Source organism: Peromyscus maniculatus, chromosome 9 (genome assembly GCF_049852395.1).
Source record: "Peromyscus maniculatus bairdii isolate BWxNUB_F1_BW_parent chromosome 9, HU_Pman_BW_mat_3.1, whole genome shotgun sequence".
In the NCBI taxonomy this organism is placed as follows: domain Eukaryota; kingdom Metazoa; phylum Chordata; class Mammalia; order Rodentia; family Cricetidae; genus Peromyscus; species Peromyscus maniculatus.
The window spans coordinates 85,857,182-85,870,951 of NC_134860.1; the positions used below are offsets into that span (position 1 = coordinate 85,857,182).

General features: G+C 35.5%; 1 pseudogene; it reads right to left on the bottom strand.

The window, feature by feature from the left end:
* Positions 1 to 403: 403 nt before the first annotated feature.
* On the bottom strand, positions 404 to 1,383 carry LOC102909673 (actin, cytoplasmic 1 pseudogene; annotated as a pseudogene).
* Positions 1,384 to 13,770: the final 12,387 nt, after the last annotated feature.

The following is a 13,770-nucleotide window of genomic DNA, read 5'->3' on the forward strand; positions in this document are numbered from 1 at the left end:
AATATTCTCACTGAACAGTAGAAAACAAAAATTTGTCATTTCTTAAAGAATTGAGTACAAAAAAAAACCTTACATTAAATTAAAAGGATGAATACATTTATAGGTGTCAATGCAAACTTTCCCAATTCAAGGCAAGTAACAACCCACCCGGCCAGGAGGGAAAACACCAGAACGGAACCACCCACTACACAGTTAACTTGAATACAAGGTCAGAAATCAGCAACAAGTTCTACCATCCATATTGGATACAATATGATATTGGATACAAGCTTCAAGGACAAATTTCTTTTCAAAGGCTTATTCCAGTTTCATGAGGATAGCATGAAGTGTGTGCATTCACCAGGGCAAATTGATACATCAGAATTAGCCCATGCAGCAGATGTCTGGCACCTGCTCAGTCCATCTAGAAGCATTTACGGTGGACGATGGAGGGGCCTGACTCATCATATTCCTGCTTGCTGATCCACATCTGCTGGAAGGTGGACAGTAGGCCAGAATGGAGCCGCCAATTCAGACTGAATACTTGTGCTCAGGGCGAGCAATGATCTTAATCTTCATTGTGCTGTGTGTTAGGGCTATGGTCTTCTTCTGCATTCTGTCAGCAATGCCTGGATAAACGGTGGTACCACCAGACAGCACTGTGTTGGCATACAGGTCCTTGCGGATGTCCACATCATACTTCATGATAGAGTTGAAGGTGGTCTTGTGGATGCCACATGACTCCATGTCCAGGAAGGAAGGCTGGAAGAGCGCCTCTGGACACCGGAAGCACTCATTGCCGATGGTGATCACCTGTCCATCAGGCAGCTCATAGCTCTTCTCCAAGGAAGAGGACAATGCAGCAGTAGCCATTTCTTGTTCAAAATCCAGGGCAACATAGCATAGCTTCTCTTAATGTCATACACAATTTCCCACTCAGCCGTCATGGTGAAGCTATATCCCCTCTTAGTCACGGTCTTCATGAGGTAGTCTGTCAGGTCCCGGCCAGCCAGGTCCAGACACAAGATGGTGTGGAGCAGGGCGTAACCCTCATTGAAGGGCACAGTATGTGTGACCCTGTCACCATAGTCCATGACAATGCCAGTGGTGTGCCCAGATGCATACAGGGACAGCGTCGCCTGAATGGCCACGTACATGGCTGGGGTATTGAAGGTTTCAAACATTATCTGCATCATCTTCTCTCTGTTAGCTTTGGGGTTCAGGGGGGCCTCGGTCAGAAGCACTGGGTGCTTCTCAGGGGCCACACGCAGTTCAATGTAGAAAGTGTGATGCCAGATCTCCATGTCATCCCATTTGGTGACAGGGTCAGGATACCTCTCTTTCTCTGGGCCTCATCACCCACATAGGAGTCCTTCTGGCCCATGCCCACCATGACGCCCTGGTGTCGGGGGCACCCAACAATTGAAGGAAACACGGCCCTGGGCGCGTTGTCGCCAGCAAAGCCAGCTTTGCCCAGGCCAGAGCCATTGTCAATGACGAGTGCGGCAATTTCTTCTCCCCTTGCTATCGGTGAAGGACGGGGAGACGGAGCAGCAAAAAGACATGCAGCACAAATTGGTGGCGGAGTGTGAGCCCCAGTGATTTTCATTCCTTCTTTCTTTTTACTTTTTTTTCTTTTTTTAAAATATTGGACAGGTATCAGTACTTTTGTGTTTTTAAGGTTTTATGCATATTGCTGCATGGATATCTTGTGTGATTCTGGATTAGTTTAGGTGCTGTAATGCTAAAATGTAACTTTTGTTATTGCTACTTGAAAATAAGGCCACATGTAGATGAATCAAAATCAACTTACAAGGAAGATGGGGCTATATACCTTAGCTGTTGGAGGACGACGAATCTTGTCCCTGCCTATTGGTTTTATGTAAGAGTTTCTTAGAGTCCTTAACATCTTAACTCTTGCATATTTGGAAATAAAATGATATAATGCATGGAAAAAAACTTACTCAACATCTGGCACATAGGAGAGGGATGGAAAAATTCAAAATTCAGGAGGTCAACTCTCTACACGTTTTACAAATAAGTATAGTAAACTTTCAAATGCAATAACCCTTTGGTTTTTGTTCCTTATAATTGGTTGCCATTTTGTTTTCCTTTTAGGTTTCATAAAATGTATGATGCTGATTAGGGATACCAAAGATAGGGCCTGAGTGATGGTTGTTTGTTTTCCTTCAAAACTATTTTTACACATCTCTATTCCTATTCTCTACATAAATTTCTGCTTGGCTTATTTCCATTCTAATATCATTTGAGGTAGATAAATTTAGAATAATAAGCACTGTACAAGCGGAAATCTTTATATGTTAATTATATTCAATTACATTCACATATACTTCTGAAAAGCAACAGCATCGATGATCTACAGCACACAAAAGTACTTCTCTGTGCCACAATTCTGTAGCAGAAATATATTTGAAGTCATTTGTATCAGAGAAATATGCAAAGACATAATGTGATAAAGTCATATCTATCACTTGGTCATTAAAATCTAAGACACGGTTATTGTCTTGTGTCAATGGAATTCACAATAAATATGTATTGTGTTTTTCTTCTCATTGACCATCTGTGATTTCAGATGGTGCAGAGAAAGCCTGTGCAGCTTGTCTTATTCGACCTTCACAATAATCTTATGAGGTGTCTGTCTATTCCATGAACTGGCTGGGAAATATCTGGAGAAGGAAGATGACTTGGTAAAGGTCAAAGGGCATCTCTCAAGCAGACTCAGAATCCAGGAATAAGAATTTGGCCTGTTGCATTCCCCAGATCCAATTTCTAGTTAACCTTATAGGATTTCCCCTATTTTTCAATGTTGGTCTCATTTTATATGTATAAGTTGAAATGCAAGTAAGAATGATGGTATTGCTTGGCATTACTTTAGCATCTGGAATCTCCATGCAAACCTTTGTTCTGTGTGGATTTCAGATCAGTGACTGCCTAGAAAATTCCACAGCCTGTAGTGAATAAATAAGTAGTATACTTAATAAATGCACCTTTGTATGGAGCTTTCAGAGCCTAGGGTGGCAGAGGATTTAAGAGACTATTCATATGAATTGTGTCTTTGGAAGACAGGGATAGGCAAAGCAATACCAATGGGGTTCAAGTGAACTGGAGTAGAGAAACAAGACCATGTAATTACTTCAATTAACTTCATCACTATTTTAGTCAATAAGATCACCATGGGTGTCTAATTTTGGAATTAGACAAAACAGTGAAACCGTCTCTAACTTTCAATATATTCTAAATTAAAGGTTTGCTTTTTTGTTTGTTTACTTTCTTTGGAAAAGCTTTCATAATATCCCATTCTGGCCCTGAAATAGCTATGAAGCTGAGCATGATGTTGAATTATTTCATCTTCCTGTTTTTCTTCATAGATTGCTGGGATTACAGACATGCACTGCCATGGGAATCAAACAAAGGAGTTCTTGTGTGCCAGGAAAGTATTCCACCCACTGAGCTACGTCTGCAGTCATTAGCTTTGATATCTTTTAAATCATTCTTTCCATCAATGTGCAAAGGAGACATGGATCCATCGCCCTTTGGATTAGATTTCATTCATCTGTGCCAATAACTCTGTGACTACTAAACTTTCTTCTTTTAATGATTGTCTAAGCCAACAAGGATTGAAGATAATTCAGTTAGAAAAATAAATTTATAAACTGATACCACGGTTTTTTTTACTTCTCAAATAAAAAAAAAACAATGTTCTTCAAGTGTTTTTATGTACTTATATATGGGAAAATCTATTCTAAATTGTACAAAAAAGAAGAGAAAAATTAAAAAAGAAGCAAGCAAATAAAACAAAACAAAATCCAAACAAGCAAAAAACTAAACTTGGTAGCATTAATTTTTATACATTAAGTTGTGTGACCCATACATTTTCTATGAATCTGATTTTCAAATGAGATAGCTACTTTGTATTCTCTAATCCTTCTTAGAAAATAAACAAGAGAATATACTTATTCCCCTATTTCTTAATACTTCCACACAAGAACCACTTAAGAATATTTTTCAATCATTTTGTGTCTTTTTATTGGAATGTATTTTTTTTTATTTCTTTGGAATCACAATTTGCTTTAAAATATTCAAAATGACTGAGTTTTTTCAGTACTAAACTTTTTATTCAGAGAACAAAACCCAGTTTATTAATAAGATCACACTTGAGAAATAGTTTGTATTTATGTTGTTGATAAAAATGTCATTATAGAATCTGCAAAAATCAGCTGAAGTCTAGGTGTGTTAATCATCCCTAAAACAATATTGTGTAGGGGGTTGTTTGTATTTTCTGCCTGTAAATAGTTAGGTTGTTGAAGTATAAAAATGGAAATGATCCTATGCTCTTTTCATAGGATGCTAGGCTTCAGTGAAAATGTATCGGACAGATTGTCCATGAAAAGGAGACTGAGCTTTTGTGTTATGTGCAAATCTTCAGGTAAAAATTATTATTATGGCCTATATGTCATAAAGTGCAGGCACCAACTCAAAATGGGAAATCTAGGTCATTTAGTCACCTATGTGAGAGAGAGGATTATGTAGGAGAGATGGTTACTAAGAGGATTGCTTGGACTCTTTGATCTCAACTGAAAATATCCTTTAATATGACAGGCTATATTGATGTCAGCTTTGAAGAAGCAAAAACTTTAGAACAGGGCCATTGTCTACTTATTCCTTTATATTGTGTGTCATCTTTCACAACATTACAATTCTTAGGGACATGCTATTGAAATTGTGAATCAAAATAAGGAAGTGTGTGAAGATTTAAGAGACGAATATGATTCTATTTATATAAAAAGAATACCTCACAATGCACTTTGATATCTGCAAAATGATATAAAAATATAAACACAAAAGTAATAATTTGTGTCTTATGTGACCAACTTTTCTTCCTTGATAATTTCTTTGTATTTGTGCTTATAGTGTGAAAAACTTATATGAAACTACATATTAAGTGTTTGGTTAATCTATATATATTTGGTACATGAGCTAGCTTTGAAATTTCTGAAAACAAAAGTCACTATGGATTCACTAACACAATTTCTGTATGGCCTGATTTGTGGATTTTTTTAACCATTTTTTTGTTTATGCCTTAACTCTCAAAGTGTTGATATTTGAGTTGGGGCCTTTGCAAAGTAATTAAATGGTTTCCAAGACTTTGAACAGGTGCCTGCTCAATCGGGTTGGTGTCTTAAGGAAGGGTGAGGGACACAAGCTCACTCTATGCTGTGAGAACACACCTGAAGAGAGCATTTTGTAACCATCAGAAGGGCCTTCATGAATACCTGCTATAGTGTCACCTGTACTAAGATTCACACTCTCTAGAACTGCAACACAGTTCTTTCCTGTAATGTAAGCCATCTTGTCTCTGGTGTTTTGTAAAAGTTGCTCCACTTGAATAGCATGCTCATGTAGTTTGATTAGCAGGGGTGGCTAAATTTTAGTGTGTAAGATGAATTACTAAACGGTCTTATTAATAAAAAAAAAAAAGCAAACCTGGAGCCAGTTATTGTGGTGAAAATGGAGAGATCAGAGGGATAGGATAAGCCACAGCTAACCTCACCTCACCAACTCAACTTCCAAAGAGAGCTACTTCCTGTATACCCATGCCTATATGTCTTTCTGTCCCTGCCATCTCACTTCCTCTCTCCACCCAGCTACATCACTTTCTCTTTCTGCCCAGCTCTGTCACTTCTTGTCTGTCTGTACAGACCTCTAGACCTTTATGGTGAACTAGTGTTGGAATAAAAGGCATGTGCCACCATGCCTGGCTCTGTTCCCAATGTTGAACCCACAAAGATATGGATCTCTGCCTCCCAAATGCTAGGATTAAAGGCATATCCTACCATTGCCAGACTTCTATGTTTACTGTAGTGGCTGGCTTTTTCCTCTGATCTTTGGATATGCTTTATTGAGGTACACAGACAAAATATCTCCACATTAGTGCTCTCAAAATGTAGAAATAAATGTATGGCTATATTAACCACAAAAACAATATATTTGAAATTCAAACATAATAAAAGTATTAAACCTTACTGAATGTCAAATATACTTTCAAGCATGATATTTTATCATGTTTATTACAGAATATGAAATTCCCATATGTAATTTTGAGACAGGACTTTTTTTCTGTGAAATGATACATTTGTGAAAAAAAAAACGGTATTTATTTTGGTAGAACATCATCTCTAGAACAAAATGTATAAGAAATGAATGAGAAATAAGACATAAACACTACCCCAGATAGTTCTGCTGAGTGACTAGGACTACAGATACTTATTTCAATTTTATAGTTCCTTCTATTCACTCAGGCAGAGTACTTGTTTGAGATGAGGTTCCGTGTATGATGCTAGAAGACCAGGAATATCCTTATCTGTGAATTATTTGAAATTACTTCATGCAATAAAATTCATGTGCCACAATCCATAATTATACACATACTGGAATGCCTGCTTTTGATCAATAATTTTCCATATATAATCTCATTTGTTCATCACAGAAATGATGAAAGAATCCAAACAAATTGAATTCATGTTTTTATTCAGATTGATGAATTTCTTGTACTCAAAATGACATTTAGCTGTGGTTATGTATTATTATGAACTAACATTTTATGAACAATTCTACCTTACACTCATTAATTATTTTAATGAGGGCAAACTAATATTTTATTTAAGATAGGTGAGTAGATACTAATAAAAATGTAGTTTAATTTTGAAAGTAAATAAGATGAACTTTGTTTTTTAGTGTTTTTTTGACAGTCTAACTTGTTCCTAACATTTTATTAGTGAATTCATTCATTAAATATATAAATATATCTATAAATATAAGTAAAAATATACATGTATTTGAAACTTAATATATGTTTTACAGTACACTTGGTATATTGTTTATAATAGCAAAATACGTAAAATTGCTACTTTTAGGAAGCTTGAAATTTCACAGAGGAAAGAGACAACAAGATTTTAGAACAATGTTTAATGTGGAGCACTACTGTAAGTGTAATGAGTACTCATTTTGGCATAAAGCTAATTTTTGAGTCTCAGGACTGTCATTATCTGTAGGATATGACTTTAGTTCCTATTTAAGTAAAATAAAGTTTATGATCATTTTCTAAAAAGATAACCATATAAATTTGAAATTATTTATTTGACAATTTGGACTACTAGGTAGTCTAAAGAGAATGTGATATTCCATGTGTATATGGAAGTATGTGAAGTCTGTGTAAACAAATACAAATCAATTTTATATCAATGTAAATTATTAGGCATATATTCATCTAAATGATAGAACAGTGCATACAGGGGGAAATAAATTATATAAACATAATTAAATCCTTCATATTTTAGTAGTATTATAAGAAATACCATATTTTAAAATACAATATTCTAGATGAAGTTTAATTCGTGGGTGAAACTTAACTGAAACAGCAGTATTTTCTTTAGTTTTTATTGTTAATCATTTTCATTTTAGGTTTTACATTCCCCCAACGCTCTTTAATGCTGGCCTTATTGTGATCATTAGAGATTACAATTCAGTTACAGATTGATTTCTAGAGCAGTTGCCTTAAAATGGTAATTCTTATGAAATTTTGTTCCATATTTAATGTAATTATAACATTTCTTCAATAAAGTATTATTAAAGGTAATTAGGAGTGCAAACATAAACAGATGCAGTCATATAAAAATATTCGTGAAATAAACAATATTGATGAAGATAAAATTTAAAGATCTAAAAGCTATAGAATACAATGTGTCAATAAGATTGTTATTACATAAAAATGAGTTTCCTGTGTAAAATCTTCCAAAATGGAGTTTTGGAGAAAAAAAAAATAACTATTTCCAAAATAAACTCAAAGTTATGTCATATAACTAATTTATGATGTTGAGTGGATATAAATGTGTGATTTTGGGTTTTTAACCCAAGTCTCATACATGCAAAGCAAATGTTCTGCATTTCACTGAACATTGGGTTATGTTTTCATAAGTCCTAAGTGTGATTTGGAAACCCATCAGAAGGATCTTTATGGAAAGTTGATGCACAGAAAACCAGCACTAAAAGATCTATAATAAAGGCAAGTCTAGAAGCCCTCAAAAGAAGGATAGAATTGGAAGAAACATTATATAGACATCAAGATAATTATGGCCCCTTAGAAAAATTGGGCAATGTTCCTCTGTTTCTATTGACTAGTTTGATGAGCAAATTCTTTGATAGTCTGGTGGAATTCTGCACTAAAACAACCTGGCCATGCTGGGTTGTTATTTGTTTGTTTGTTCCTTTTTTTCCCCCTTGGGAGGCAGAGGTAGGTGGATCTCTGTGAGTTCAAGGCCAGCCTGGGCTACAGAGTGACTTTCAGGAAATGCTCCAAAGCTACGCAGAGAAACTCTGTCTCAAAAAGCCAGCCAACCAACCAACCAAACAAACAAACAAAAAACAGGGATTTTCAATTAAAGAAAGAAATGGAAAAGAGGTGAAGTCTGTGTGAAGTGGCCCTAGGCTCAGATTGGAGACAAGACTGTCTTTGTCTCTCCTAATAGGGAGAAGCAGCTGGAGAGCAAGTACAGACAGTTTATAACTACACTAATCTGGCCTTCACAGCTAGTTTAATGTGGGATGTGAAAAGAAAAGAATAGAACATCCATGACGTCTTTATTTGTGAAAGTGGGTGCATGATAATTTTAACTATGAGGAAAATATAGAAGGATGTCAGCTATAAACGGTAAAAATGTTTTTAGACATTTCGAGATTGAAACACCTTTCAGAAATAGAAGGAATGACTCATTTGCCATGTGAAATTCATAATTTACAATTTCTTAAATAAATAAATACATCATAAATCATTTTTTCTCTTTCTAGCTTTTTAATGTTTTTCAAAATTAGAATGTCTCCTGTTTGTTGTGGGGTATTTGATCACACTGTGTCAAGATGTTTCTCTGTCCTTCCTTGCCTGCCTAAGACACCTTCTTATTGGTTTACTGAAAAGCCCAAAAGAGCTGGATGGCCAATTGCTAGGCAGGAGAGGATAGGTAGGACTTGCAGGCAGAGAGAGAAACTCAGGGGAAGAATCTGAGGTGGTAGATTCGCCAATGAGATGTGGAAGAAGTCGGACATACAGTATGGAGGAGAGGTAACGAGCCACATGGCAGAATGTAGATTAATATAAATGGGTTAATTTAAGTTTTAAGAGCTTGTTAGAAACACACCTAAGCTAAGGTCAAGCTTTCATACTTAATAAGAAGTCTCTGTATCATTATTTCTGAGCCAATGGTCCAAGGAAAGTCTGACTACACCTATTGATAGTGTCATCATTGCCATATACAATATGTTCTTGTCATTTTCCAAGGTTCTTTTTTTTAACCCATTATCAATTCTTGCTTAAATAAAGTAAAGATTAAGCAAATGTGAAATAAGGAATTTAAGAACAGAAGCAAGAAAATTTTAGTATGTGATTATCACACACTTCTCTTTAGAAGTGGTAGTGGTGATTACTTTTACATTTTAGGTCATTATTATGAAAATGAAAAGAAAGTACTGGTGAATTAGTTTCCTCATTTATTGTAGGAACTAAGGCTTTGATGAAATAATTTCAGCTCCTATTTATAAACAAGCTACATAATGGTCCATGGAAGAGAAATGTAATTTTAAAGAATATAGAGTTTGTATGACTATAATGAAGGTACACAGTGGTCACTAATTAATGATAGTATTATATAATTTACTTCCCTACTATAACATTATGTATTATATGTTCTGACATTTTATTGACATTCCCCACAAATAAACATGTGTCTAAGAGTTTCATGCCACCTTTGTTCATTCTTTTTAATTGTTCCAATTTTAGCACATTAATGCAACACAATAAAATGTAATGGATTTTAAGACACTAAGAATTAACTCCCAATGTTTAAATGATTAGAAACATATTTTAATGGACAATGGTTTATAGGGGACATGAGGAAAAATATGACCTCAATAACTGAAAGATACTGCTTGTTTCATTTAGAGTATGCTCTTTGAATTTCCTGAAGCAGAGATTAAAGCATACATGACTAACCTGGTATCATGAGCTACAATGGAGATGTTATGCAATGCTGACTGAGACATTTTGTGTTGAAATAAACGTAATGGAGGTAGCCTCTTCACTCCACTTAACTTCCTTCACAGGCATGGGCCATGGCTAGGGAAATGCTATTCTTCTTTACAATTGTTCTTATCTCCTTTGTAAAGAACACTAAGGGATAAAAAATAAAATGATCTTTTCAGGGTTATGCTAAGACAAGCAGTATAATTCACTGAGGTAGAATCTCAAGTTTAAAGGATGCAGCTGTATCTAAGAAAGTGGATGCTGTTGTTGCATGGCTTTTCCACAGAAATAGAAAAAAGTGTAGAAGAAAACAAAACATTTCTAGAGGACTCTGGAGCAAATTGGAATTGATGTAAAAAGTAGAAAGTTTGAAAATGGAAAAATCGGGATTTTCACACGCAGACACATACACCTGATGTTGAGGTGGGGAAGGTACATAGGAGGGAAAGTGTATGTAGACTTCTAGAAATACTTTGTATCTTGTGTTTTCCCTCCACTCACGTTAGCATTAGAGTGAATATTTTCATGGAAAACATAAGGAATTAAACTAACGTCCCTTGCTGAGTGTAAAGGAAAGATGATGTCACAGCAGTCTCATGCTTCAAGTTCTTGTTCTGGCAAGACATTCTTCATCCATTTCAAACATCTTTGTGCAATCATAATTTTGTTAAGTTGAAGTATTATCTGTGCCAGTGGAATTTGGCTTTGGATATGTGGTATTATGCCAGACTAAGATTCCTGAAATTCGGGTCACTTGGCCAAATTATTTGTTTTATGAACTTAATAAACAGAAATAACATTAACAAGATTACTAACATGACTATGTGCTTTACTTTCTAAATGTATGTTGCGTGATTAATTTGCCAAACTACTTAATTCAGCAACAAAAATTCTAAATGTTAAATATTAAGCTAGCAAGGATACTTACACTATTTTTATGACTTGTCATTTGCATATAATTTAGTAAATTAATTACTTTAATTAAGTAATTCACATATCTGCATCAGAAAAAAATATTTTTGGATTGAAGAGTTTGAAAATTGGTTATATTTGCTTGGGAAGATCCTGAAGTCCGAAGGCTTTGATCACTGAGTAGTTGAAGCACAGGTAGTATCAGGCTCTGCTATTATTTGACTACATACAGTTATTAAGTGCTTCTCAATGGGTGCCCAGTTGATCAAGTACTTACCAGTGTATCAGTGAATTAGCTACCAGTTACTACTTAGTCCATCCTGAGCTCTGTTCTTAGTTTGTTGGTGGTGAGCTATCATTTTGTGTAAAATAGTCCAGTCCTTAGTTTGTGCTCATTAGCACTCTCTTTCCTTCCCTCAAATATGAGCAGATAAATAAATAAGAACAACTTCCAGAAAATATTTCTATATGCCTGAACACAAAGTACAGATTGGTGTCCTCAAGACACCAAGACACGGAATTTTTGTCTTCTTGCTGCCTGTGAGAATCACTTCTTCAAGAGAATTAGTCATTTGTGTTTTTGCCTCTGCTTGCAAAAGACTGAAAATTGTTCCATCACCTACATCTGCATCTTCTCCCTAAGGGACAATATTCAAAGTATTTAGATGATGGCTGGGCAAATTTTCCATACACATTAGCTTGTGACCATCAAGTAACAGAAGAGAAATGAGGGGTCATCTGATCTCATGAGTGATGTCATGTTACCCATTCCCATCTAAACCTGTTCTGAGGATAGATCCATGTTTTCCATTTGAATTGCAAATAAGCAGCAGATGGACCTGATTTAAAATAATTATGTCCTGTACATTACTTAAAATATACTTTTGTTCAAACCTCTAATGAAATATTTATCTGAAACTCAAATTTAACAGGGTGTCCTTTGTTTAACATAGACATACTAATATCTCCAGTATCCTAAGTATGCGACTTCAATAGCTTATTCATCTGTTTCTTAAAGGGAAAACAAAGGGTTGGGTTAGTGGTGACTTTATGATACATACTTAGTTAATTTTGACCCAATAGTATTCTGCTAAGATAGATTACTGCATTCAAATATTTTTTAATTTCCCACAGTGGCATTTCCAAAAAACGGACAGTTTAAAGTACAAAAGCTCTGTTTTATTTTAAAGAATTCTGTTACTCTTTATTGCCTACAAAAGGGCCCTTAATTTGACAGACAAATCCCTTGATAATCTGTGAATTCTCAGCCTGACCTATCATAACACAAATTCTAACCTTATGAAATTGTTTAAAATTTCTTGTATCCTACATTCATGGAGTGCTCTGACATTTTCCTCTCTGCTTTATGTGTCCATATCCATCACTCCTTAGTGCATAATCACTTCATTCTTTTTGGCATTTTTGTATCTGCTATTGTTGTCTATACTCTCTGTTATAGTCATTATATTTCACAGCTTTGCATTCTTGTTTTCCACATTGTGAACTACTCACGCTTAGGCACTGTACATGTACATGTGTACATTATATACTATATACATGTGTGCACACATACATTATATAATGTATAATATATTATCATATAGGAATTATATTATATATTTTGTAACATATAATGTATATGTACACACAAGTTATAAATATGCATACACAACATATATGTGTACACACACACACACACATATATATATGTATATACACACACACACACACACACATTTGTTGAATAAATGAAGGGACAAGGGAGAAATGGAAGTGCTTCTAATCTTTCTGAAAAAGAACTGTCAGGAATTGAATAACGTGCCCCTGGTCTCTTAAGTCTTCCTCTCATGTAACAAGTCATCTTAATAATTTCATAACATGAAAGAAGATATATTTAGCACTATATAATTTTCACCTCTGTTGTTCAGTAATAAAATCTGGCTTTTCGCTGAAGTCAGCAGAGTTGGGCATATCTTCAGAAGGACAGAAGGCAAGCATGAGAAAGGTCAATGCCACATTACTCCATCATGCTTTCTGCCCTGTGCAGACAGAGCATGGAATCTGCACTGCTTTGGGAAATATATCGGTACTGGAAGATTGACCCAGGCTACTGCCTTCAGGCAAGCTTCACTGTTGATTTAATGTTGTGCTCAGTATCTAGTTATTCCATTTGTACATGTTGTCAGAGATGTTAACATGCCAAATAAATAGAAATGGGAACGCACAAAATTTACCTGTACCATATCAAATCTAGTGTCTACATGTCTTTTACGTGACATAGGAATAATCCTTCATCAGTCATTACGCTTTAAAAGCTCCAGGCTTTTGGTAGCATATCCCAGTTAGTAAAGTGCTTGATAATAGCAGAGATGATGTCAGCCAGATCCCCAGTACTCACATAAAAAGTTTGTATACCACAGGGCATACCTGTAATCCTAGAATTGGAAAGGCAGAGACAGGAAGATACTTGGAGCTTTTTGGCCAGCTACCCTAGCCTAATCAATGAGCTCCAGGATCAATGAAGATCTTGTCTTAAAAAATCAGATTGAGAGCCGGGCAGTGGTGGTGCACGCCTTTAATCCCAGCACTCGGGAGGCAGAGGCAGGCGGATCTCTGTGAGTTCGAGGCCAGCCTGGTCTCCAAAGCGAGTTCCAGGAAAGGCGCAAAGCTACACAGAGAAACCCTGTCTCGAAAAACCAAAAAAAAAAAAAAAAAAAAAAAAAAAAAATCAGATTGAGAATAATTGAGGAAGATACTCATTGTCTCGCTGGGGCCTCCATTTGTCG